The sequence below is a fragment of the Macaca fascicularis genome, chromosome 12 (assembly GCF_037993035.2).
Source record: "Macaca fascicularis isolate 582-1 chromosome 12, T2T-MFA8v1.1".
Taxonomy (NCBI): Eukaryota; Metazoa; Chordata; class Mammalia; order Primates; family Cercopithecidae; genus Macaca; species Macaca fascicularis.
The window spans coordinates 68,179,983-68,207,499 of NC_088386.1; the positions used below are offsets into that span (position 1 = coordinate 68,179,983).

Genomic DNA, 27,517 nt, shown 5'->3' on the forward strand with positions numbered 1-27,517 from the left:
GTATTTGTCTATTTGGCATCTATTTATCACACGGCCAATTGTATTAACTTTTTTGGCCATGGGGCGGGGGTGAGACGGAGTCTTGCTCTGTTGCCCAGGCGGGAGCGCAGTGGCGTGATCTTGGCTCAGTGCAACCTCCTCTTCCCGGGTTCAAGTGATTCTCCTGCCTCCACCTCCTGAGTAGCTGGGATTACAGGTGCACACCACCACACCTGGCTAATTTATGTATTTTTAGTAGAGATGAAGTTTTGCCATGTTAGCCAGGCTAGTCTCGAACTCCTGGTCTCAAGTGATTTACCTGCCTTGGCCTCCCAAAGTGCCGGGATTACAGGTGTGAGCCACTGCACCTGGCCTGTATTAACTATTTTTCTATTTTTTGTATTCTTGATGCTCTGGCATTTGGTGGCCTTACAGACTCTGGGAGAGACTGTCCCTCCCAGGGCTAATTCCTAAACATAGTGAACAAATGACTTGGGGGTATGCCTTTCATATGCAAGCCAACCGCTCTCTTTAACCTCACACACCAACCCAATGTTTCCTCTTCCCCACATCATTCCAGGGGCAGTTACTGGTCAACCTGGCACCAACCCAATGTTTCCTCTTCCCCACATCATTCCAGGGGCAGTTACTGGTCAACCTGGCACCACCCCAATAGCTCAAAGCCCACCAGAATTATTCACACTAGCCAATCCTAAACTGTTTCCCCCGCCTTGCCTTGGCTTTCCTGTGGAAACCCAGTAAAAGCTGTGACCTAGGCGCTCCCCTGGCTCCTTTCTGCCTCCTAACCAAAACTGATGTTTCCCTTGTGGCCCCACATGGCGTGGTTTGGCCTCTTCTCTTGGGAGGTGTAAGGAATAAATTCTTCTTTCAGTGGCATTGGCCTCTCCCTGTCAGCACACAGTCACTTCCACAAATTAGAATCCTGTGAACACAAATGAGACATATCTACAGAAAGTCTGTGTCATCATCTGTTTTGCTTTGCTATAAAGGAATGCCTGGGGCTGGGCAATTTATAAAGAAAGGGGATTTATTCGGCTCATGGTTCTGCAGGCTATACAGGAAGCATGGCACTAGCATCTGCTTCTGGTGAGGGCCTCAGCCTGTTTTCACCCCCGGAGGAAGGCGAAGGGAACCCACATTACATGACGAGAGAGGGCGGCAGAGAGAGGGGAGGAAGGTGTCAGGCTCTTTTAAACAATCATATTCTCGAGGTGACTTAAAGAGCAAGAACTCAGCAGGGCGCGGTGGCTCATGCCTGTAATTCCAGCACTTTGGGACCCTGAGGTGGGTGGATCACCTGAGGTCAGGAGTTCAAGACCAGCCTGGTCAACATGGTGAAACCCCCGTCTCTACTAAAAATACAAAAATTAGCTGGGCCTGGTGGTGGGCACCTGCAACCCCAGCTACTCAGGAGGTTGAGACAGGAGAATCGCTTGAACCTGGGAGGCAGAGGTTGCAGTGAGCTGAGATCGTGCCACTGCACTCCAGCCTGGGTGACAGAGCAAGACTCCGTCTCAAAAAAAAAAAAAAAAAAAAAAAGAGCAAGAACTCATTCATTACCATAAGGATGGCGCAAAGACATTAATGAGGGATCTACCCCATGGTCCATACATCTGCCACCAGGCCCTACCTCTGTCACTGGGGATCAAATTTTAACATGAGGTTTGGAAGGGACAAACATCCAGACAATGTCAATCTGTTACCCTCCACCCTCCAATGCAAACAAAATAGCACATAGAAAAAAACCCAAACTGTACCAACAGGTAAACAGTAAGTGTCCTTCCCACTCCAGACCTTAACTTTCCCAGAATCCCTGGCTCAGTTTATAATACATAAGCTGTTTATATAACAGTTTATGTTATTGCAGGATTTCAATAACACTTATGAGAAAGAAGAGTCTAGAATGGGTTAATGAATCTGCATTAGAACTGACTCAAGTGATTTCTGTGTAAGGCAGCTTTGTAGATAACTTTTAAAAAATGGTTCATGTTTCCAAGTATTCCTTAGTTCCCACTTTGACCTGTTCCGGAGCAGCTTCCTGATGCTAGCAGTTTGGTGCTGTGTTCTGGAACGCACGATCTGATGGAGGACCCTTCACTGTTCAGAACATTTCACATGCTTCCTGCTGAACATCCACAGAGGTCACTTATTCTGCCTATTTCCCTTCACTGAATATTCCTTTAATGCCTACCAAACAGCCTCAGTCGGCCCTGTACCTGATACACCTTATCGCATTTAAAATTATTCTTTTATCAAGAATCAATAAATGTTGGGACTCTTGGGTCTACAGGATTCTTTATCATCCTTAGGATATTTAGAAATAGTATAATCAATAATTAATAATTTTTTGTTTTCTCCCATTTTAATCCATTTTTCTATAGATTGACATTTAAGTCAACACTGTTTAGTTGATTTGATTAAGTAAATACATAACTTAGTGCTTTCATTCTGATCTGCTCTCTTTTCTACTTCTACATCAATAGGCTGCATTTATTTTTTTATTTTATTTTTTTTTATTGAGATGGAATCTCTCTGTCGTCCAGGCTAGAGTGCAGTGGCACGATGTTGGCTCACTGCAACCTCCACCACCCAGGTTCAAGCAATTCTCGTGCCTCAGCCTCCCAAGTAGCTGGGACTATAGGCACACACCACCACGCCTGGCTAATTTTCTTGTATTTTTAGTAGAGATGGCGTTTCACCATGTTGGCCAGGCTGGTCTCAAACTCCTGACCTCAGGTGATCCACCCACCTCAGCCTCCCAAAGTTCTGGGATTACAGGCGTGAGCCACTGTGCCCCACCTGCATTTATTTTTTTTAAATGGAGTAGGGAGAAAGCTGATAAAAATCAATATTAAGCTAAAGAAATAAATTCCTTCATGTTTGGTTGATTTTCATAATTGCTACTTGGATAGAAACAGTCATGCAAGCAACTGGTGGTCAACCAGCCTTCCCAAGTATGGGCCCAAGAAAGAAACACCATGGACTGCTGCCGTGGTCAGAGATGGCACTTTTATTTAAAAAATTAACTCGTGAAGAAAATGGCATTTTATTATCATGAGTGAGTTGTCTTAGGTGATGCCACTCGTTACTACAAAGCCAAAAATAAACAAGTGAAGAAAACAAACTAAAATGAAACTTTAACTGCCATTTTATCTTCTTGCTGACATACATTTCCAAAGACAAAATCCTCCTTCCTGTGAAGTCAGTGGGAGGAAAAAACTGTTTTTGAAAATTATTAACTGAATTTCAGCTGACATAGTAACATGTAGAAAATATTTCTTTGGTGGAATTAATCATACAGGTAAAATCTATATAATGGTGTTTATCCGTAAAAGAGCTCATATTCAGTATAATATGTAGCATAAAACTAGCAAATATCTATACTTAAATCTTATTAATACAACTTCTTTAGCTATAATATGCCAAAAAAACTGTATTTTTATTACCATTGATGCTTTTAGTTAGTTTCTACAGTCATTCATTTGTAAACAAAAACCTGTTTTTTGTGGATGGATGAAATCACTTAAAGTTCCTGAATTCTACTCATGTGCTTTTAATTCTCTCCTCTTCCTCTTCCCAACCCATTCTTGCCCCTCTCCCATCCCAGGGATGGCCTAGCACGAAAGTCTCCACACAGAGAAGGACCATCTGTGTCTCTGTCAGTAGGTTAGGTGGAAATGAGGAGAGACTTGGTCAGTCAGTATCAGAAGAAGTTAGCAGAAATACAGAGAAAAGGGCCATGAAAGATCATGAATGATTTGAAGTTAGGACTATGTGAAAACACACACCAAATATGATCATTCCACAACATTACGAGTCCATTTAATATCACTGATATATACACTTAAAAATGGTTATGATTGTAAATTTTATGTAATATATATTTTACCACAATAACAGTTTGAAAAAAAATACATACCAAATAGAGAGCAAGGAAGTCAGTGGTAGCAGTAAGATCAGTACAAGCAGACATCCAGGCCACATTAATGGTGAATATGAATCACCATGTTCTCCACTGAGGGGGCCAGGACCAGCTTCCTGAACACCAGACCACAAACACAACCCAGCACTGGATTTAATCCTCTGCTGTCACTGTCTTGAAATGTTTATTAATTTAATCTCTAAGACAGGCACAATAGGCATGTCTGCTATGTCTTGCCACCCTTTTGCACACAAAATTCACAGTGCAAGAATTGAGCACAGAATTCCAGGGGACCCATGGAGGGGCAGTGAGACTCAGAGTGAATGCAAGGTGAAGGAGTTATATCTACAATGGAGTAAGTAGGGCAGTCACTACCCCAAGAAGCCATACTTTGCATCAAAACCAGAACTTGCTGTGAAAGCAGAAAGAATACAGTGCATTTTAAGGAACACAAATGACCAAAGAATCTTTCTTATTCATGTCACTTCCCTGGATTAGTCAATCACTTACACTGAAAATGACATTGAAGGAAAGGGGAAAAGATGGGGCAACTCCTAGTCCTTTCCCTTTCGGTCCTTCCTTACTTAGCAGTAAGCCAAAGGTGGAGAGTCTTGGCAGAATACATGTACATATATCAAGAAGCGAAATACAGATAGTTGAGTTGGTTTTGTGCAGTATTTCTACTGTTCTGGTAAGAGTGAAATACATATGCAGAGAGGAACGGGGAAATACACATTGCATAATTTATTTATTTATTTATATATTTATTTTTTGTTTTTGTTTTTTTTGTTTTTGTTTTTGTTTTGAGACAGAGTCTCGCTCTGTCACCCAGGCTGGAGTGCAGTGGCGCATCTCGGCTCACTGCAAGCTCCGCCTCCCAGGTTCACGCCATTCTCCCGCCTCAGCCTCCCGAGTAGCTGGGACTACAAGCGACCACCACCACGCCCAGCTAATTTTTTGTATTTTTAGTAGAGACGGAGTTTCACCGTGATAGCCAGGATGGTCTCGATCTCCTGACCTCATGATACAACCACCTCAGCCTCCCAAAGTGCTGGGATTACAGGCGTGAGCCACCATGCCCGGCCACAAATTGCATAATTTAAATGATTCTACATATAAATTAAACACTCTTATATTTGCATTTAAAACTGGCATCACACCATATAAAGATGAAGGTAAAAATGCTGATAATCTATGATTTTAAGTTGGAATGGCATCAAATAGCACATAAAAACTTCATGACAAGGTGAGAGAGAAACTGCACAAGAAAAGAAAAAACATTTTAACACCTTTTTAAAAAATTTTTCATTTTTTAATTTTTTAAAAATAGAGATGGCGTCTCACTATGCTGCACAGACTGGTCTCAAACTCCTGAGCTCAAGTGACCCTCTCACTTTGGTCTCCCAAAATGTGAGGCCTTTTGCTCCAAAAGCAGGATTATAGGCATGAGCCACCATGCCTAGCCAAGTATATTTAATGGCAAATGTTTCCGCTTTTGGAGAAAAAGGCCTCACATTTTCATTTTGCACTGGCCTTAAACACTATGTAGGCAGCCGTGGAGGGAGCTACACAGTCACATGAATTCAGGAGCCACCTGTATCCTGAATGACCTGTGTGCTCACTCTCCAAAGTTTCTGGCTAATGGAGTCTCTTTTCTTCCTGTGAAGTTTGGGCATTTGATTTTTCTAGGTCCCCATGTGTCTTAGCCACGTGTCTGAGATCCCCGTTTCCTTATTACTACAAGGTGATTTATAATAGGATTTATAATGTCTCCTAATCAGAGACAACTGGAGTTCTCTATTCTTTGCAATTAAAAGCAGCTAACATAAAACCACAAAATATGCTGATTTTTGTTCAGTAAATGATGTAGAATTATTTTCATTCCCAAAATAAGTGATGCTAACTTAAATGTGCTATATGCTGTGGTTTGAATATGGTTGCCGCCACCAAAACTCATTTTGAGGCTTGGTCTCCAGTGCAACAGTGTTGAGAAATGGTGGTATTTTTAAGGGACATTAGGTCATGAGGGATCCACCTTCAGGAAGGGATTAACATCATCTTTTGGGCAAGAGTTCTTGCTCTCAAAAAAAAAACAAAAACAAACAAACAAAAAAACACCTCAGCAAAATGGATGAGGGATCTAATACTGTCATCACACTTTTGCCCTAAGGGACTCCAACCTTTATGTGGGCTTTAGGGGAGACGTGTCAGGAATGACCGCAATCACTGTGGTTTTAGTCTACATAGACAGGACATAGCAATCGACACTGGCTGAGTCAGCAGTGACATTTGCCTCAGCAACAGATCACTACGTGGCAGGCGAAACAAATGTGAGGACAAAGGAGGTAGGACTGGATTATGGAAATTGGTGGACAAACCAGAAAGCCGAAGAAATATTCCAAATGGACAATGTGATAGAGGCCATGGGCTACTGCCAGGAAATATTTTTTGTCTTTAAACTTCATCCTGTTTGATTTTCCCCTTGACAACGGATAGAAGGCTACTGACTGGAGAATGTAAACATTTTAGTATAGTTAAGTTATGGGCAGTATCTACCTAGCACACTGTGAACGGAAATTGAGACTCACTGGAAAAGATGTCTTATATTTATTCATAAGTATGTATTTAGGTTTAATATGAGTTTAGACACTATGTCTAACTTTGGGCCCTCCTTTCTGGTCCTGAAAAGTGATACCCCAGGCAAAACTGCCTGAGAACTCAGCCTGCTCATTGGCAGATGAGGTCAGCAAAGGCAAATGGCTACACAGAAGCCTCAAAGACTGAGAGGAAAAAAAAAAAAAAAATATATATATATATATATATATATATATATATATATATGAGATTTGATTGATTGATAGTATGTTTACAGACCCAAACAATTGTTTGGAAATGTAATAGCTGGCAGCTCTTTGCTTTCTTTGTTTGTTCAGGGTGTTTTGCTTAAATACCACAGGAATGTGCTTGGAGCATGTGGCCTTCTGCTCACAGCCAACCGCAATGAGGCATTGGTCTTTTACATGGAGAGGTAACCTGCTTTTGTTAGAGGTGATAATATGTTCAAAATAGAAATAGGAAGAGTTTAGATAATGTAGGGGCCAAGGGCCCTCTAAAGGTTTGCTGAAAATCACTGACATGAGGCTGATTGATTAATAGGAGAAAGGGCATGCAAATTTATTTCACATGGATACACAGGAGCCCTGAGAATGAAGATCCAAATATACAGGGGAAGCTCTCCCTCCCTTCTTTCCTTCCTTCCTTCCTTCCTTCCTTCCTTCCTTCCTTCCTTCCTTCCTTCCTTCCTTCCTTCCTTCCTTCCTTCCTTCCTTCCTTCCCTCCCTCCCTTATTTTCTTTCTCTTTCTTTTTCTCTTTCTTTTTCTCTTTCCCTTTTCTTTTCCTTTTCTTTTTTCTTTTCTTTCTTTCTTTCTTTCTTTTTCTTTCTTTCTTTCTTTCTTTCTTTCTTTTTCTCTTTCTTTCTTTCTCTTTCTTTCTTTTTTCTTTCTTTCTCTCTCTCTTCTCTTCTCTTTTTTTTCTCCTTCCTTCCTTCCTTCCTTCCTTCCTTCCTTCCTTCATTCCCTCCCTCCCTCCCTCCCTCCCTCCCTCCCTCCCTCCCTTCCTTCCTCCCCTCCCTCCCTCCCTCCCTCCCTCCCTCCCTTCCTTCCTCTCCTCTCCTCTCTCTTTCTTTCTCTTTCTTTCTCTTTCTTCATTTGAGACAGAGTCTTGCTCTGTTTCCCAGGCTGGAGTGTAATGGCATCATAACTCACTGTAGCCTCAACTTCCTGGGCTCAAGCAATCCTCTCACCTTAGCCTCCCAAGTTGCTGGTACTATAGGCACGAATCGCCACCACACCTGGCTAATTATTTTTTCCTTTTCGTGGAGATGGGATCTTTCTATGTTGCCCAGGCTTAATCCTAAACTCCTGACCTCAAGTGATCTTCCCACTTCAGCCTCCCAAAGTGCTGGGATTACAGGTGTAAGGTGCTGCATCTGGTAAATTGTCCATTTTTTTTTTTTTGGAGATAGAGTCCTGCTCTGTCACCCAGGCTGGAGTGCAGTGGCATGATCTTGGCTCACTGCAAGCTCCACCTCCCAGGTTCACGCCATTCTCCCGCCTCAGCCTCCCGACTAGCTGGGACTACAGGCGCTCGCCACCTCCCCCGGCTAGTTTTTTGTGTTTTTTAGTAGAGACGGGGTTTCACCGTGTTAGCCAGAATGGTCTCGATCTCCTGACCTTGTGATCCGCCCGTCTCGGCCTCCCAAAGTGCTGGGATTACAGGCTTGAGCCGCTGTGCCTGGCCCAGATCATTTCTTTATGGCCGGTTTTTATACAAAAAGGCAAAGGAAAAATTAGAGTAATATTTTTAGGTTTTATGGCTGGCTTTTGGGAAAAGGTATTCTGGTTGCTACGACCTGCCTTGGGGAAGAAGAATTCTCGTTTCTATGGCTGGCCTTGGGAGAGAGTGGGACTGAGAGATGGGCGGCGGGGCGGGCAGAAGATCAGAGAAAACCTTTGCTTCTGAGGCTGCTGGTGAGCCCTTCATTTGGGCCATTATTTTCTAAGCCCCAACAATAACATCATAAGTAACAAATCCAAAAGAAAGTTAGAGATGTTTGAGTGGTTTAGGCCAATTATGAAAATCAGTATTGGCCGGGCGCGGTGGCTCACGCCTGTAATCCCAGCACTTTGGGAGGCCGAGGCGGGCGGATCACAAGGTCAGGAGATCGAGACCACGGTGAAACCCCGTCTCTACTAAAAATACAAAAAATTAGCCGGGCGCGGTTGTGGGCGCCTGTAGTCCCAGCTACCCGGGAGGCTGAGGCAGGAGAATGGCGTGAACCCGGGAGGCGGAGCTTGCAGTGAGCTAAGATCCGGCCACTGCACTCCAGCCTGGGCGACAGAGAGAGACTCCGTCTCAAAAAAAAAAAAAAAAAAAGAAAATCAGTATTTTTGGAGATTAGATTTCCACAAAACACCTCTGTTTTGATGTTTTGATGTCTGCTATTGGGGAAGAATACAGAGTTGAATGGAGTGTCTATGGTGTTGTTTGTCTGACTGTAGGAAAAAAAAGGATATGTTATTAATGTTAAGACTTTTGGAATTTACCAATACCTTGGGAAACTGCATGTGCTTTTTCTTTTTTGTTGTGCAAATGGCTTACACTGTTGAGTTTAATCTCTTATGTGGGTACTTGGTGTGAAGATGGAATATCAATTATGTAATTAGGAAGGTGGTAGGGGGTGCAGTTATAGAGGAAGCTGAGCTGTGAGTATGGTGTAGGAGTGGCTGTGAAAACCCTAAGGCAGAGCTTCTCAAAGTGGTGTCCCTGGACTAGCAGCATCAGCATCTCCTGGGAACTTGCTAAAATGCAGGATCTCGGACCCCACCCCAGACCTACTGAATCAGAAACTCTTGGCACGGGACCCAACGCTCTGTTGCCTTTTAACAAGCCCTCCAGGTGAGTCTGATGTGCTGGGAAGTTTGAGAGCTTCTAAGCCAGTGAGAGAATGAGCTGGGCCTAGTGTGTTCACAGAGACCTCCTGACAGGGTGGCCGGTCCCATCCTCAAGTGTGCCCCATGATCTTGGGCTCCCTCCCTCAGGCACTTTGTGCCAAGGTACTGGCTTTCTTCTCCTCTTTCTCCTCCTCCCACTCCTCCCACTCCTCCTCCTTCTCCTCCTCCTCCCAGTCCTCCTCCTTCTCTTCTTTCTTTTTCTCCTCCTCCTTCTCTGCTGAGATTTAGGAAATTTAAGTGTCAAATCTTTTCTCTTAGGACATCAACCGTTTTCATACTCAGTGAACTAAAATAAGATTATCCCTAAATTTGCCTATTCAAGAGGAGCTTTGGACAGAGGTAGCACTCAGTAAACTCAGATTGTATATAAGAAAGTGCTGGGAGTCTTCCCTTCAATTAAACTGCAGCTCTTTTTGGAATATCATGTTTGTTATAAGCCATTAGCCAAATGGTGATACTGCATTAGCTCTCACATTGGTGTTATGGACATTGGGGCTGAAAAGGTGACTGTTAGCCATTGCCACATAGCTGTCACCTCATAATGGTGGCAGTTTTATAGATATTAGATTACTACTTCACCTCCTTTCATCTATTTATCAAATACTTGAGTCATTCAAACTTAACACCCACAGGTTCAAAGTTGTACTCCAGGAACAGCATACTCACCATCATTCCCAAGCCTAGATCTATAGGAGTCAGGTGTGGACTTGAGCCTCGGCTATGCTGAGTCCTCTTTTAGCCTCAAGGCATCCCTTCCAGCCCCTGGGCCCTGGAATCTCCTTCCCAAATACCTGGAGTGCACATCCAGGCCTAAGCAGACCTCCTCCTTAGGTCCATCTTCCTGGGGACAGGCCACATCTCCAGTGTTTGCACCCCTAGACTCAAGGGGTGGCCAAGGGGCAGCTGCTTGCTGGGGAGGGGGACCTAGCTTGGATGTATGGGCTGGGATGTCCACATTCATGTGTGCAAGGACAGAGCTGAGGGTGGGGAGAAAATGGAACAGGCCTTTGATTAAGGGCCAGTTCTCCCTGACCCACCATGAGAAACTCTGAGGAGTTCAATAATTCTGAATTCCAGCCTGGCTCCCTGAAGCATTATGAAGAACAGAGTAGATTTGGTTTAACAGTTTAATAGCTTGATTTATAATTCTAAATATTTAGACAAATGGTATGTGGGCCTCCATTAACATTGCTGCCCCCAGGCCCCACAAATGTCAGGGGTGGGCTAGCCACCCACAGTGACTCATGTGTTGCCCCCATTATATGAAACTTGAAGCTTCAGTTCCCATTACTGAGTTCTATGAGTGCCATCTTCCGAGAATGGTTAACATCAAAGGGCGTGACAGGTTTACAGCAAAGCAGACTTGGAGATGCCGCGAGGGCATGAGGAGGCATCCAGCTCTTCTGGTCACAGCAAACACCTGCTGTAGGTAAGAAAGGAGAGGTGACCAGGGGCAGGACAGGAAGAGAGACTTTAAAAATGTACCAGAAAAGAACTTCAAGGAATATAACAAGGAGTTGGGCTGCTGGGACATAAAATCAGCCAGCACCTCTGTCTGTAGTGTTTCAGGACTGACTAGGATAACATAATAGTTAAAGAGTTCAGGCTCTAAAAACATATGCCTGGGGCTTAAATCCTGGCTCTGATGGTCATTAGTTGTGTGGCTTGGGCCTTTTTTTTTTTTTTTTTTTTTTAACCTCCTCTGTGCCTTAGTTTCCTGTGTGTACCATGGGAATGGTAATAGTGCCTACTTTACAGGGTGGTTGTGAGGATTAAATAAAATGAAACACACAGAGTATAGAGTGCCTAGCACATTTCAAGTACTCAGTAAATGAGAGTTGTGATTACTATTCGTCCTCATGGAAAATGTTTGCCTATATGGATAATAAGAACAGTTTAAAGTGAAAAGCAAACTCTTCAATGAATGGGTTAGCGCTGAGCCACAGGATAAATATAACTTGAATTTGAGAAGGAAAAGGTCTCACGGCCAAAGGAGCAATGGCTTCCTTTTCCAATGTGAAGGACTGCTTTTGAATCATCTGGAAAATGCAGATAAGAAGTTTAATAACTTTTCATCTTATTCCATACTTATTACACATAAGGAGTATAATGTCAGTCAGTATAATACTAGCTTTAGCCTCACAATGCCCAGGTTTACATCCTAACTTTACTGTTTGCTGTATGACCCTAAACAAATTACTTAACTTTTTTGTGCCCTTGGTTTTCTTATCTGTAAAACACAGATAACATTGCTATGACAGTAGTAATACTAACATCCACTACATAGGCTTGTTGTGAGGATTACATTCGGTGGTGTGCTGGAGCTAGCTCATACCATGGGCAGACTCAATGGTTACATTTTCAGGATTTGATAAGCCAATTTTTAAACACTGGGTATCTTGAAATTAGCTGCGATGAGAGTATTTACCCTACAGAAATCAGCAAAAACTGTATATCAGGCCCTTTCCCCCAGAAATCCATTTACCAGCACTGCACTGATGACATTGGATAAACACTTAAAAGGCTTAGCAAAGTACACAGCACAAAATAGGCAAATTTTTTTTTTTTTTTTTTTTTTTTGAGATGCAGTCTCATTCTGTTGCCCAGGCTGGAGTAGAATGGCACAATCTCGGCTCACTGAAACCCTCCGCCTCCTGGTTTCAGGCGGTTCTCCTGGAGTAGTTGGAACTACAGGTGCCCACCACCACACCCAGCTAATTTCTGTATTTTTAGTAGAGATGGGGTTTCAGCATGTTGGCCAGGCTGGTCTCAAACTCCTGACCTCAAGTGATCCACCTGCCTTGGCCTCCTAAAGTGCTGGGATTACAGGCGTGAGCCACTGTGCCCGGCCTAAAACTATTGCTTTATTGAGCTCTTAATACATGTTTACATCTATTTGAGGCACTGTATAACTCCACTACTGAAAGAGAATGGTTGTGCCCATGGTGCTCCAAGAGAGAACAACTTAGACTATGTCTAGAGGACAGGGCAAGTAACGTGTTGTCATCATAGCCATAGAGACTGGAGCAGTGGTCACTGCAACCTTCTGTGTTAGACTCTTTTATTCATCTTTATTTCCCCTAGATTCAGCACAGTACCTGGCAGAATGGGTGTTTGTTGGATACATGATTGAATAAATCAGTTTGATCATGCAGTAATAAAATAATGTATATGATTGGTCATATATCACACCAAAAACCTGATTTTTAAAGCATTTCACTGACTGGTTGATTGAGTCAGGCTACTGTGGGTAAACTTAGCCAACATACTCATTTCTGTCTTGTCTTTTCTTTATAAACATGTACCTTTAACAATGAAGCAAATAACATCTTTTAAAATACTAAATCAGATAGCATAATTGCACAGTGTGCACTGCCCCAACTGGATTATTGTAATTTACTGCAGGGTTTGCTGTGGATAGATAATAGTATGCAAAATAAATAAAGACACAACAGAAAAAAAGACTTCTTATATATGTCTGTTGAAGAGTGATTCTCATACAAAAGGAGTTTAAATTAGATGACAACTTAATTAACATATTTGCTATTTTGTTTTGTTTCAATTTTTTGGCATTGTTTCATCTGTGAGAAGGACACTAGAAATGAAAAGAAAAAGGAAATGGTGCTCTGTGGTGGAATATTTATATTACTCTTTGCAAACAAAAATCCACTTTTTTTCCTTGTAATTTGACATCCTTATAGAGGAACCAAGTAATCTGTTTGGAACTGTTTGGATGATACCCAAGAAAAGGAGAATGTTGAATTATGGGAATTTTTAGGTAAACACATCCAAGGCAAAAAGAGCAGTCAACTTGATGTAGTTGCTTCAGGTAGAGTTTAGACTGGAGGGATGAATTTTGTTAGCCTGCCTGTGGTTTTTAGTAATTACAACATAGCACGTTTCAGTGCTCCTCACACTAGCATACATAAGAATTCCCTAAAGAGCTCATTAAAATGTTGATTCTTAGGTTCTGTCCCCAGAGATTTTGCTTCAAGTCAGAGAGACCCAAACCTTGTGTTTCCTTTTTTTTTTTTTTTTTTTTTGAGACGGAGTTTCGCTCATGTTACCCAGGCTGGAGTGCAATGGCACAATCTCGGTTCACTGTAACCTCCACCTTCTGGGTTCAAGCAATTCTTCTGCCTCAGCCTCCCAAGTAGCTGGGATTACAGGCATGCGCCACCACATCTGGCTAATTTTGTATTTTTAGTAGAGGTGGGGTTTCACCATGTTGGTCAGGCTGGTCTCAAACTCCTGACCTCAGGTGATTCACCCGCCTCGACCTCCCAAAGTGTTGGGATTACAGGAGTGAGCCACCGTGCCCAGCCTAACATGTTCCCAGGTGATGCTGATGCTGCTGGTCCACGGATCACACTTTGAGTAGCATATTAGAGGCCAATAAGGTTCATACTCCCATAGCCCATGATGGAGGACAGTGATTGCCAAACATGGATGAGCTTTAGGATCAGCACCTAATGAGTTTTTTGTGTGTTTATTTACAGAATGTAGATATAAGCCCACATCAGACTCGCTAAATCAGAGTCTCAGGAGGTGGGCCCAGGGAATATGATGGTCGGATACACTGTGAAGTTGAGGGACCCTTGGTGGTGATCACTCTTGGTAAGCCAGCTTCTTGGTCAGGACAGATGGGACTTCAAGGCCACCACATTGAGGAGCATATGCTGAAAAGAGGCAAACTGTAAAATTCAAGCAAGAAACTGCTCAAAAAATAATGGAGGCATGTCAAAAGGACACAGGAGGCAACTAATGGCCAAAGCCGTGCTAATTCAAGGACTAAAATAAACAATGATAGTATTTCATTGTAGGCCTCAGAAAAAAGTTAAATATCCATGAGTCCATACTGACATAAATAAATAATTGAATGAGTAAAATATAAATAAAGGGAGACAATTCATCCTTAAGAAAGAATTCCAATTAATAAATGTACAAGGAACGCAGAAACTGGAAACTCACCATGGAGCGAGCTCTACCGTAATAATTGTTGCAGGCAAGATCCATTGATGGATGCTAAAATTAGTGGGTGAAAATTTGATGAGAAACAGAATAGTTGCAGAGTTTCAAAGTCTTTACCACACGATATTTCTTAGTTTCTAAGGGAAATACCATAACTTCACAACAAAGAAACACAGCAGACACTACCTTTACCAAGAATCAAGGTGAATATCACCAATAAGAAGACATATTCTCACGTACCCACTGATGTGATGCACCAAGAAGGAAGGTCACACCACTTTGTAATATTTGTGCCAGAAATGTTTTAGTTTGATCTAATCATGAGAAAATGCTAGGCAAACCTAAATTGAGGTACTGAACGGTAACCTTCAAAAGTGTCAAAGTCATGAATGACAAAGAAAAATTTAGAAACTGTCATGGATTGAAGACTAAGAAGAAATGAAAACCACATGCAGCATGGGATGCTGACTTGGATTCTGGACCAGAAAAAGGATATTAGTAGGAAACCCAATAAAATTTTAAAAAGGTCCACAGTATAGTTAACAGTATTGTAACAATGTTAATTTCCAGGTTTTGCTAATTGTCCTATGGTTAGACGGTAAGACGTTAACCTTAAGGGAAGGTCAGTGAAAGATATATATTGGTAACTGTTTCTTAATTTTGCATCTTTTCTGTAAAGTTTAAGATTATCTCAAAACAGAAAAATTTTAAATGTCAATGCGCTCTGCCTTGTGGAAAACCCAGTTGCCTAAGCAACTCTACGGCCTCCCTACCTGGCTATGGATAAGCTGTAAGGACGGTTTCACCTGGGAGGTTACCCTAATAGCGGGCATAGAAGGCAATACAAGTGCAAAAGTCTGTGAGCTGGAGGGGATTGGGATTTTGTCAGCTATACTCAGTACTGCCTTGTCATCCCCTTTCCCCAAACCACTACCCCATAGATGGACAAAAACAAGCATGGGTGTCCTCAAAGACTGTACAGCCAGAATATCCTGGATTTTGGATAATAAGGGGCACTTCTGTAGCTCCTGACCCACCTTTTGGAGCTCCCCCGCTATCTGGCCTGCAGCCCTGCCCACCTGGTGGCTGGAGTCAGCAGGCTTCTGCAACCTGGCAAAGCCCCTCTCCCATTTTGTGGTCTGGATGAGGGCTGTGGGCTCTGCTTTAAAGTAATCATCTGTCCCGAGGACCGACTTTAAAACTATTTCTTTAGAGAGCATTTTATTGAATACAAACTCCTTAGGCAGCAGTGTTCACATTTCCCAGTGTTGAACAAATGGTGGTTTTTAGTCACACATTCATCATTCCAGGTCTCGCTGATTCACTTCCAGTGGCCCCTTTTAGGAACCTTTTACTAATCCCACTAATAGAAAGAGCTCATTCCACGCATTTGGTTATTTCCCATTCATATGGTCAGGCTTACATTTTATTTAACTTTCTTTTCATGTAAGAAGGTGAAAAAGTGCTAATCCATATTTTCTAAGCTCTTGGATCATTTCTTGGTCATTCTGGAAGCAGCATGGTGGTGAAATAGGAGTTCCCCAAACCCCTTCGCCTGATGTTTGACAGGGTTGTGGCTTGTCTATTTGGTCACCATCACTGCTCAAACCCCTTACGGGATGGGGAGCAGGCAGCTGGACAAGTGCAGGAACCCAAGTGGGCGTGTGTTACAGTGTGCCCTTTTAGCCTTTCTGTCCACGGGTAGCTTGAGTGTTAACCAGCTCAGTGGACCCTCCGCCTTTCTGTAAGGACAGAGGGCCAGTGTGACAGCTTTCTGTATCCCAAACTCTTGTCCAGCATCCTGGAAGAATCAGGTCGCACAAGGACTTGAAGGATGAATGCAGGGGTTTTATTGTGGTAAAGGTGGCTCTCAGGGGGATGGATGTGGAACCAGAAGTGGGGATGGAGTAGGAAGATAATCTTACCATGGAGTTTGGCCATCCAGGAGCCAAACTCCTCTCTGACCACCCCTAGCTGAACTCCTCTCAGCGTTCAGGTGCTCCTCTTCTCTCTTTCTGTGCCACGTTGTTCTGCTGTTTATCTGCTTGTCTTCTCGTCTGCTTATCTGCTCCTGGAGCTTGGAGTTCGGGGTTTATATGCGTATAGGATGGGGGGTGTGGTGGCAGACCAAAAGGTCACTTTTGGGCAGGAAAACAGAAATGCCTGTTCCCATTTAGGGCTGCAGGTCTCCAGGCTTAAGGGTGGGGCTTTTGCCAGGGAACCGCCCTCTTCTACCCAGTGTTTCCCTGTCTTGTCCATATTAGTGGGAACTAGCAGAAACTCAGAGAGAGATTACATTGAGTTTGGTTTCTGGTTGTGACGTTTATTAATAATCTGACCTTGCACAAGTCTTTTTAGGCTTTTGAGTCTCCATGTCCCTAACTATAAAAAGATATTAATAATACATGTAATCTTGGATTACATGAAATAATGTCTCTGTAGAATTAGAAAATAAATTTCTCATTTATCAGATATAATAAAAATGATCCAAAATTCGCCTAGCCTTAGTGAAGAAGGGAATGTATAAGTAAAAAGAGTCTTGCACAGAATGGAAGCTGCCTCTAGACCCACACATATTTTATTTGGCCAGGATTGGCCTTTCTTTGGACTGAAAAGGAAAGGAACTAAACCAAGAGCCAGGTCTCATTAAGACTAAATTTAATTATGTCCTGTTTAGATATCAAAGATAAACTTCCTTCTGTTGCTAACTTGTTTTTACTAAGATTGTCTTTAAATTTCTGTTGGGTAACCTTTAACCTTAGCTGACTGGAAGTCATTAATGACATTTTTGGTAAGAAATGCAGTGGAGCACATAAAGTTTATGTTTGAGTAATTCTTAGTTGTAAATTATATCACCCATGTTGTGGGGGTGGTAGGTTTTTGTTTGCATATTTTTATTTATTTTTCCGTCCTCTTTATGTACATTGAAAAGCTCCAGGTGAAGAAAAAAAACATTGAATCCCTTTTCCTCCCAGCAGCTATTGATTTTTAGAGTGAAGAAGTGACTTTGGCTTGTTTTTGACTCAAATCTAGCATGAAGCTTGATTTCTTTGAAGACACACTTTAAACATGATAGATATTCAATAAAGATGAGTCATCTTTCCCTGGATCTTTATAGTTTGTCCTCCATAAACATCACCTGATTTGTATTTGAAGCTTTATTATCTGCACTAAATTCACTACAGATTGTTTCCATTTTTCTCTCTTTAAGACCTGACATTATCCTCGGGTGCAATTAGGTAGCTTTATTTTAGAACAGTGGTTTCAGAATCTCTAAGTATTTTTTTACACTAAAATGATTTACTGAACCTCCATATGATAGTGGCAGAATCCCACATTATGAAAATACCTAGCAATAAGCTACTATACATTCAACATTGTTTTTAGCTGTAAACCCTTGATTATCTTATAGGAGCCTGATTGATGTGGTAGTGAGGTGTGGGGTGGGGGACACGTTCTACAGTCCTTTGATTAAGTCTCAGCTTGTGGTGAGCCTGTGCCCCTGGGCTGTGACATTTACAAGTGCTTCTTAGCTCTCCCCCATGCTCCTCCCTTAGAGGAGCCTAGAAGATTGGAGTTGAGTATTTTTCTTCCCCGGGTTGATTAGGCTCTGGCAAAACCCAATTAGGCTAGGCCCTGGTAAAATAGTTTCCCTTGAAGTCAAGCTTTTGTTAAAGAGAACAAAGCCTCTAGTATATTGCAAAATAGTTCCCCCATGCGGTTGTATGTGATGGCTCATGCCTGTAATCCCAGCACTTTGGGAGACTGAGGCAGGAGGATCCCTTCTTGAGGCCAGGAGTTCAAGACCAGCCTTATTGGGCAACATGGCAAAATCCTGTCTTTACCAAAAATACAAAAACAGTCTCATAACCTGGCCTCAAAATAAATAAATAAATAAAAATTAAAAGATAAAATTTTTAAAAAGTAGTTCCCTCACCCACACATGAGGGGAAGTTTTTCTCTGACCTTCCCCTGAGAGTTTGATGAGACTCTTGGAGGTAAGACTCAAGAAAAGTGTGGGAACCCTCCTAAGACTGGGTCCCCCAGAGTTTTTAACTCCCAAGCTCATTCACATTGAGGCTCCAGCAATTTGTCAATTGCCGTTTGTGTTCCTACTGGTATTGCCTCCAGTGCTGGCCTTTTATTCCTGGGCTTCTGTTCTTGGTAAGTTGTGATTCTCTACATCCTCCTGTCTTGCAAATTTTCTGGGAGATGATTTGCCCTGTGACCTCAATTCTCTGATGGATCTAAGAAGAATTGTTTTGTTTTGTCATTTATTTTTATTATTTATTATTATTGTTAAATCGAGATGGGGTCTCACTGTGCTGCCTAGGGTGATCTTAAACTCCTGGGCTCAAGTGACCTCCACACCTTAGCCTCCCAAAGTGCTGGAATTACAGGCATGAGCCACCGTGCCTGGTCAGAAGAATTGTTGATTTTTTGGTTTGTTCAGCTTGTTTCTTGTTGTGAGGATGAGAATGATGACTTCCAAGCTCTTTTCATATTGAACTAGAAACCAGAAGTGTCTCGATACTGCTTTTAAATGAATTTGGATGGTAATACTTATAAGAGCATCTGCTTATATTTTTTAACTTGTGGTTTTCATTATGTGCAGGTTGTATTATTTAATACTAATTTACAGATAAAATCCAATACACCTATGGACTCATAGATTTCTTACAATTACCGAAGGAGTTAAAAGCATGACACCCCAAAATATCTTGCTCTGGCATATTGATTATTTTGAGTTAAAGGCACTTGAACAAAAGCAGGTGCAAGAAGATCACTCTGACCTTTCTTCAGTTTCTTAAAAGCAGGAGATGAAATTCCCATGTGAAAGACATCCTCCCTATGACAGAAGGGAAGCATTATTCTTATCTTCAAGGATAAGAAGTTGAGGCTGAAGGAAATCTGTACAGTCTTAGCCCATTCTGAGTTGCTATAAAGGAATGCTTGAAGCTGAGTAATTTATAAAGAAAGAGGTTTATTTGGCTCTTGATTCTGCAGACTGTAGAAGAAACATGATGCCAGCATCTCCTTCTGGTGAGGCCCTCAGGCTGCTTCCACTCATGCTGGAAGGTGAAGGGGAACTGGCATGTGCAGAGATCACATGGTGAGAGAGGAAGCAAGAGAGAAGGGGAAAGTGCCTGGCTCCTTCTAACAGCCAGCTCTTGTGGATATTAATCGAGTGAGAACTAACTTGTACCGCCCCAACCACCTTTCAGGGAGGGCATTAATCTATTTACAAGAGACTCACCCCTGTGACCAAAACACCTCCCATCAGGCTCCACCTCCAACACTGGGGACCAAATTTCAACATGAGATTTGGTGAAAACAAACCATATCCAAACTATAGCACAAATCTAATTTCACTAACCCTTATCTTCCTGGCCATTTCACCCAAGTAACTAACCTAGCCCAAGCCCCTTGCTTTCTCTCATTTTCATAATTTACTACTCTTTGTTCCATTCAGTATGTAAGTGTTCAACCCTAACTGCATCTTTGGGCCTTCATTTTCTTATGAGGGCTCCTGTGCCACATAAAACATGGATTAAATAAATTTGTATGCTTTTCTCCTGTTGATCTGTCTTATGTCAATTTACTTCTCAGTACCCCACAACTGAAAAAATCTCTAAGAGGGTAGAGGTAAAATTTTGCCTCCCCTGAGTTACCCCACATGCTAGGGGAACCACTGTTTTAAAGTACACTAAAAGCTCATAATTTTGAATCAATTGCGAGGAAAGCATCCAATCAGTAAATTCTGAAAAGAGATGACCTCAATGTGAATACAATTCTATGTCTTTGGTCTCCAAAGACATCCATCCTTTTTGGCTCTACTTACCACAACCCCACATGGCAATACATCCCCTGCAAAATTCATATGTTCAAGTCCTGTCAAAATGTGACTGTATTTGGAAAAGGAATCTTCCAAGGGCAATTAAGTTAACATGAGGAGGCCATTAGGATGGGTCTTAATCCAGTATGATTGGCATCCTTATTAAGAAGAAGAGATAAGGACATAGACACAGAGGAACGACCATGTGAAGACAGAGGGAGAAACTGGTCATCTACAAGTCCAGGACAGAAGAAACCTGAAACCTGGAAGAAACCAGCCTGTTGACACCTTGACCACAGCCTTTAGAACTGTGAGGAAATAAATTTCTGCTGTTGAAACCACCTGGTCTGTGATACTGTGTTATGTTAGCCCTGGCAAACTAATACATCAACCCTTCCTCTTTCCTTCTTACATTCAGCAAATATGCATTAAATATGTCCCCACATCAGGCACTGGGCCACAGGTTGAAGCTAGAGGGATGAATTTGCAGACACAGTCCCTGCCCACATGGAGCTTCCAGTTTATCAGGGAAGGTCTTTTAAAGACTTAGTATAGGACTGGGATGGCATTCCCTAAAGAAAGAAAAGGGGAAAAGAGGGGGAAAAGGCCTAGTCATGCGTGTACCTTTTTCCTAGAAATTTCTCCTAAGGAAAACAAAGGATGCATTATTTAGCTGCAAAGAAGTGCTTTGTAGGGTTGTCTTTTTTATTTGTCACTTGTTTCATTTATTTATTTTCCTAAGGCTGTAGTTTTAATTGCCACAAATTGGGAACGAACCAAATGTTCAATCACTGAGGACTGGTGAAATAAGTTATAATCAGTACAACAGCCTTTTATGGAATAATTACAAATGAGATTTTAGGAGAAAACTGAATAACATGGAAAGATGCTCTCCAAACGCTTTTACACACGCGCGCGCACGCGCGCACACACACACACACGATTTTAAAAAGTCTTCCCTTTATAGCTATAATTCGATATTTGTTTAAAAAAAGCATATGCATATGTGTCATGTTATCTCTTGGTAGAGAAATTACAGGGGCTTTTTACTTTATTTTTGCTTATCAATACATTTTTAAGATTTTGTACAATAAACAAAAGCTCCCTCCCTTCCACAGAGGGCAGTGCTGGCTAATCAGAACTGCATTTTTAGAGTGAATTATGGCCTCCTGACAGCTGTATGCTGCTAAATATCTTATAACTGTATCTTTGAGTGTAGTTCCACCATGAGCATTGGTTGATGTTTTCATTTACTTTAATAAGTAAGGCAAAATAAAGATAATGAAAATGTATGTTGGAGCTTCACTCATTCACCAATGATGTGAGTGACTTCCTTGTACTGAATCAAATAATAGTTTTTCTCTTGGTGTTTGTATTATTCACATTGTAACAACTGTAGACACATGTTTAATCTGCATTAACATTTTTCTTCAACATCTTCGTAAAAAATAATTTCAACTTTTATTTTAGATTCCGAAGGTACACATGCAGGTTTGTTACATGGGCATGTTGCCTGATGCTTAGGTTTGGGATACGAATGATCCTGTCACACAGATGGTGAACATAATGCCCTATAGGTAGTTTTTCAGCCCTTGTCCCCCTCTCTCTCTCCCTTCTCATAGTCCCCATTGTTTATTGTTTCCATCTTTATGTCCATGTGTAACTCATGTCTGCTCCCAATTACAAGTTACATGCAGTAGTGGTTTTCTGTTCTTGCATTAATTTGCCTAGGATAATGGACTCCAGCTGCATCCATGTTGCTGCAAAGGACATAATTTCATTCTTTTTATGACTACATAGCATTCCATGGTTCAACCATTTCTTAAGTTTACACAATCAAAAAGATAATAAATCAAGCCCTGACTTTCAATATTTGTAATTCCACAGTGTAAAAACTCCAGCCACAGCTGATTTCATGGCTGACGCCACTGAATGTGGAGTTGGGAGAGACATGCAGCAGTACATGATTATGTGATATTTCCCCCAGACAGGCACAAAATAACCTCAAGAACAGCAGCAAAGTGTAGTAAGACAATTAGGAATTGATGGCTTTTGAGTATTTATTACCTTTGTTTTCAATATATAATTTTTATATAATTTATACAATAATGGCATATAATTTAAGCTTGAATAATGGCTGTGTTTGACCACCAGATTGCAAAATTCCTGAACTGTAACAGTCAGCTCTCACAAGATAGTTCCTGCGCCCCTCTGCCTGGAGGTCTACTGGGAGAGGGTAGAGCCTACTGAAAGCACAGCTACATTAAACTGAAAACCATAAGCCTCAACCCTAGCTGCTGATCAGAATGGAGGAACATTCTTGATTAAATGTCAACTTCACTTCCTCACCCTGTAGTTCCCTCATCTTGTAGGGTCACATCATCATCACACCCTTACCAACCCCCCAACGTCAGTATGAATCTCATTTTTGTCTTTTTTTGTATACGATTATCAAGCGTATTTATATCACTACCATCTACAGAGCTCATGACAGCAAAGAATATTTATTCTTGTCTTTCCTCCCTTGCCAGACAGGTGAGTCCAGAGCTGGAACTCTGGCTTGGACTTGTTTAGAGCAACAGGGCAGAGACCCTGCACCTGCAGGGAATGGAACAAACGAGAACTGAAGAAAGTGTCTGGACAAAGAGAGGCTGGAGCAGGAATCCAGAGGAAACCCAAAGCATCCACAGATTTGAAGCTGAGCACTTGCTTCATTCAACCAGGGCTGCCCACAGCAAGCAGAAGTGTCCTTGAGGCTATCACATATGAGCAGTGTAAATAAAAGTTCAAGGGAGACATTAGCCTATTGAAAGAACAATATGATTAAGGAGGTCACAATAACCATTTAGAGACAAACAATATAAGGGAAAGCAATTTGACGGGGTGTTGCAGGAAGTCAGGGCCCCAAACAGAGGGACTGGCTGGAACTGAGGAAGAAGAACATAAATTGTGAAGATTTCATGGACATTTATCAATTCCCAAAATTAATACTTTTATCATTTATTATGCCTGTCTTTACTGCAATCTCTGAACATAAATTGTGAAGATTTCATGGACATTTATCACTTCCCTAATAATACTCTTATAATTTATTATGCCTGTCTTTAATCTCTTAATCCTGTTATCTTCATAAGCTGAAAATGTACGTCACCTCTGGACCACTATTGTACAAATTGATTGTAGAACATGTGTGTTTGAACAATATGAAATCAGTGCACCCCGATATAGAACAGAATAACAGCAATTTTCAGGGAACAAGGGAAGATAACCATAAGGCCTGACTGCCTGTGGGGTTGGGCAGAATAGAGCCATATTTTTCTTCTTGCATAAAGCCTATAGATGGATGTGCAAGTAGGAGAAATATCACTGAATTCTTTTCCCAGCAAGGAGTAACCCTGGGGAAGGAATGCATTCCTGGGGGTAGGTCTATAGACAGCTGCTCTGGGATTGTCTGTCTTCTGCGGTTGACATAAGGACTGAAATGCACCCTGGTCTCCTGCAGTACCCTCAGGCTTACTAGGATTGGGAAATTCCAGCCTGGTAAATTCTAGTCAGACCGGTTCTCTGCTCTTGAACCCTGTTTCCTGTTAAGATGTTTATCAAGGCAATGTGTGCACAGCGAGACATAGACCCTCATCAGTAATTCTAATTTTGCCTTGCCTTGTGATCTTTATTGCCCTTTGAAGCATGTGATCTTTGTGACTTACTCCCTGTTCGTACACCCCCTCCCCTTTTAAAAACCCTAATAAAAACTTGCTGGTTTTGTGGCTTGGGGTTGTCATCACAGTCCTACCAGCTACTCGGGAGGCTGAGGCAGGAGAATTGCTTAAACCCAGGAGGCAGAGGCTGCAAAGAGCCAAGATCATGCCATTGCACTCCAACCTGGGCAATGAGAGCAAAACTCTGTCTCAAAACAAAACAAAACAAAAAGCATTGCCTTGCTTTATATGTTGGTTTTGAAATGCCTGATGCTAGTCTAATTCTTATAACTTATATATATATTTGTTATAACTTATAACAAATAACTTTGTAAGTTATTTGATATTTTTTTCCTGGAGGCTTGAGAGTTTCTTTCTTTCTTTCTTTCTTTTTTTTTGAAAAATATATTTTTTTAAATTTAATTTTATTTTTTTTTGAGGTGGAGTCTCGCTGTGTCGCCCAGGCTGGAGTGCAGTGGCCAGATCTCAGCTCCCTGCAAGCTCCGCCTCCTGGGTTTATGCCATTCTCCTGCCTCAGCCTCCCGAGTAGCTGGGACTACAGGCGCCCGCCACCTTGCCCGGCTAGTTTTTTTTGTATTTTTTAATAGAGACGGGGTTTCACCGTGTCAGCCAGGATGGTCTCGATCTCCTGACCTTGTGATCCACCCGTCTCGGCCTCCCAAAGTGCTGGGATTACAGGCTTGAGCCACCACGCCCGGCCTCTTTTTTGAAATCTAATAGTTTTACTGGGCTTTGCTTTGGAGTATGATCCTTCTGGGTAAATTTTTCCTGGTACTTAGTGATCTCTCAGAACGTGTAGACATAGGTCTTTTCCCACCGTATAAAGTTATCCTGAATTATAGTTTTAGATATTGGCTCTGTCTCATTATTCTGTTCTTCAGGAACTCTGATAACACAAAAATTATTATTATTATTATTATTATTATTATTATTATTATTATTGGCCTGTCTTCCATGTCTGTTACTCTTCTTCTGGCCCTTTTTTCTTCTTCACGTATGCCTTTCTTATTCTCCTCATAGTTTGCCTACTTTTCTTCAATGCCCCTTATTAACTTTTGAATCTATTCTATTAACTTTTAATTTGAGCCTATTCTCATTTTATCAGAGGAGAATTTTTCTCAGTTGATATAATCGAAATTCCATTTCCTAGCTTTTGTTATAGCTGCATATGGACTTTACTTTCCATTTGTTAATTTTTATGGTATGAAGACGTTTTCAAACTTTTTGGTTTAATGGCATCATCTTATGTTGGTATTGCTAAGGGAGGAGACCACCCCTCATATTGCCTTATGCCCAATTTCTGCCTCCAAAGAAAGAAGAAGTGAAAACTAAAAGGCAGAAATGAAATCCACAGGCAGATAGTGCAGCACCATACCCTGGGCCTGGTAGTTAAAGATCAACCCCTGACCTAATCGGTTATGTTATCTATACGTTACAGACATTGTATGGAAAAGCACTGTAAAGATCCCTGTCCTGTTCTGTTCCATTCTAATTACCAGTGCATGCAGCCCCCAGTCACATACCCACTGCTTGCTCAAATTGATCATGACCCTCTCACGTGGACCCCCTTAGAGTTGTGAGCCCTTAAAAGGGACAGGAATTGCTCACTTGGGGAGCTCAGCTCTTGAGACAGGAGTCTTGCTGATGCTCCCGGCTGAATAAACCCCTTCCTTCTTTAACTCAGTGTCTGAGGGGTTTTGTCTGTGGCTCTTCCTGATACATTGCAAAGTCTGGGTCTTTGGCAGGATATTTTGGTTTGATTTGCTGGGATAGAGAGAGTTGTGAATCTTCTGCTTTTATGTTTCCCTTTTATCTTGCAGGAACCTGAAATTTCCATCTTTTCTTTTTTAACTCTTCCTACCTAATGCCAGAGTGTTTTTTTATTTTTATTTTTATTTTTTATTTTCTTTTTTGTTTCTTTTTTTCTTTCTCAGAACTTTTGGGTTTCAACAATTGTCCCCTTTAAATTGCGCAGACTTCCAAGTTCCTTCCTGAAGTCCATGCTCTGATCTCAGACTAGGGTGGACCTAGACTTTCTGGTGTTAAATCAAACTCAGGATCCTTCACAAGCTTGCCTATGTTGCCTTCCCTGCAGTTCTCTGGGGTTGCTTTTGTTTGCCCCAAGGGCTAGGGTGTGGTGAGGGAATGAGAAATTGTGTTCTGAGATCTGATTGTTCTCTATTCATAATTATTTTGAAGTTTGGACATTCTGTCTTTAGGTTATGCTGAAAGTGCAGCTTGCATATAAATTCACTTTTTGTCCTTTGTTTTGATCCATGAAGAGGCAGGTGGCTATGCTGCTGCTGTTGCCTGAGCCTACCCTGAAACCTCTTAACCTCACTTTTGTTAAAAATTGTAGCAGAAGTGCAGTTTGCTGTTGCCTGAGCCTACCCTGAAGCCCCTTAACCTTACTTTTGTTAAAAATTGTAGCAGAAGTGCAGTTTGCCTACCAGATTCCATTTTTCTCTCATTCTTCCTTGATAACAAAACCCCAGTTTGCACAGGAGGAATCATATATGCAGCTTTGGCATTTTAAAATCTAATTTATAGGCTCCTGTGATCAAGTAGCCTTATGTCTGTTTGACAGTTTAGTCAAACAGACATAAGCAGAAATCAATGGGGTGAGGTTTGTGGAAAAGTCTGAGTGTCTGTGGAAATGGTCAGACTCAGCTAGCAAAGCCCTTTGCCCTTTTCCTTCCCTCGTTTTTCTTCCTGGATCACACAGACATAACACCTGGAGAGGCAGCAGTTATTTTGTGGCCATAAGGATGAAAGCTAAAAGCTAAGGATGATGGAACAGAAAAATAGTAGGAACCTGAATATTGAGGAACTGGGTCAGCTCTGGATTTCCTCTTCCAAGATTTCTGGTAATGTAAGAAATATAAACCTCTTTCTTAATTAAGGCCCGATGTTTTAGGTCTCTGTTCAGGGCTGTATATACAATCAATACTTTGATTTACTGAGGCATTTTCTCCTTTGCATTGACAAGATTATTTCCACAGCTCAACTTGTCTAGGGCCCCACTAACCTACTACACATGCTATTCCTTATGTCTCAGTTATATGTTAAAAGGCTCAAGATTTACATCAATAGAGGGGTACAGAGAAGACATTCCTGTAGGTATCTTTCTCCGGTAGTGTATACAGATGTTGGAAATAAATTTTCGGTGCCACACAAGAAATAGGACTCAAACATAAATTTTATTTTCTCAGCAAGGCAATTTTACTTCTATAGAAGGGTGTGTCTCACGGATGGAGCAATGGTGAGAGCACAGCTGAACAAGGGAAGAAAACGGATTCTTATCCTCAACGCAGGTACCCCCTACTGCCACTTTGTTCCCCTATTGGCTAGGATTGGACCACATAGTCTAAGCTAATTCCGATTGGCTGTTTTAAAAAGAGCAGGGGCACAAGCCAGAGTGGCAGGGTGAGTAGTTTGGCGGGAAGGACAGTTACAGAACAGGTGACTCAGGGTGACTAAGAGCAGAGCAGGTGACCAAGGATGACTAAGGTCAGAGCAGGTGACAGAGGCTAGGAGGGGTTGTTTACTGAAACC

General features: G+C 41.7%; 1 protein-coding gene across 6 annotated transcripts in view; it reads left to right on the forward strand.

Annotated features, from left to right (window-relative positions):
* PDK1 (pyruvate dehydrogenase kinase 1) overlaps nucleotides 1-27,517 on the forward strand; it is a 108,858-nt gene that overhangs the window by 76,569 nt on the left and 4,772 nt on the right. For 3 of the 6 annotated variants that reach the window (XR_006691062.3, XR_012421234.1, XR_012421228.1), the window contains one exon: nucleotides 22,775-24,010. The exons of the other annotated variants lie outside the window; for them this stretch is intronic. The gene's annotated coding sequence lies outside the window, so the exon portion shown is untranslated. Of the gene's footprint in view, nucleotides 1-22,774; nucleotides 24,011-27,517 lie in introns of those variants that run through there. 6 annotated transcript variants of the gene reach the window in all.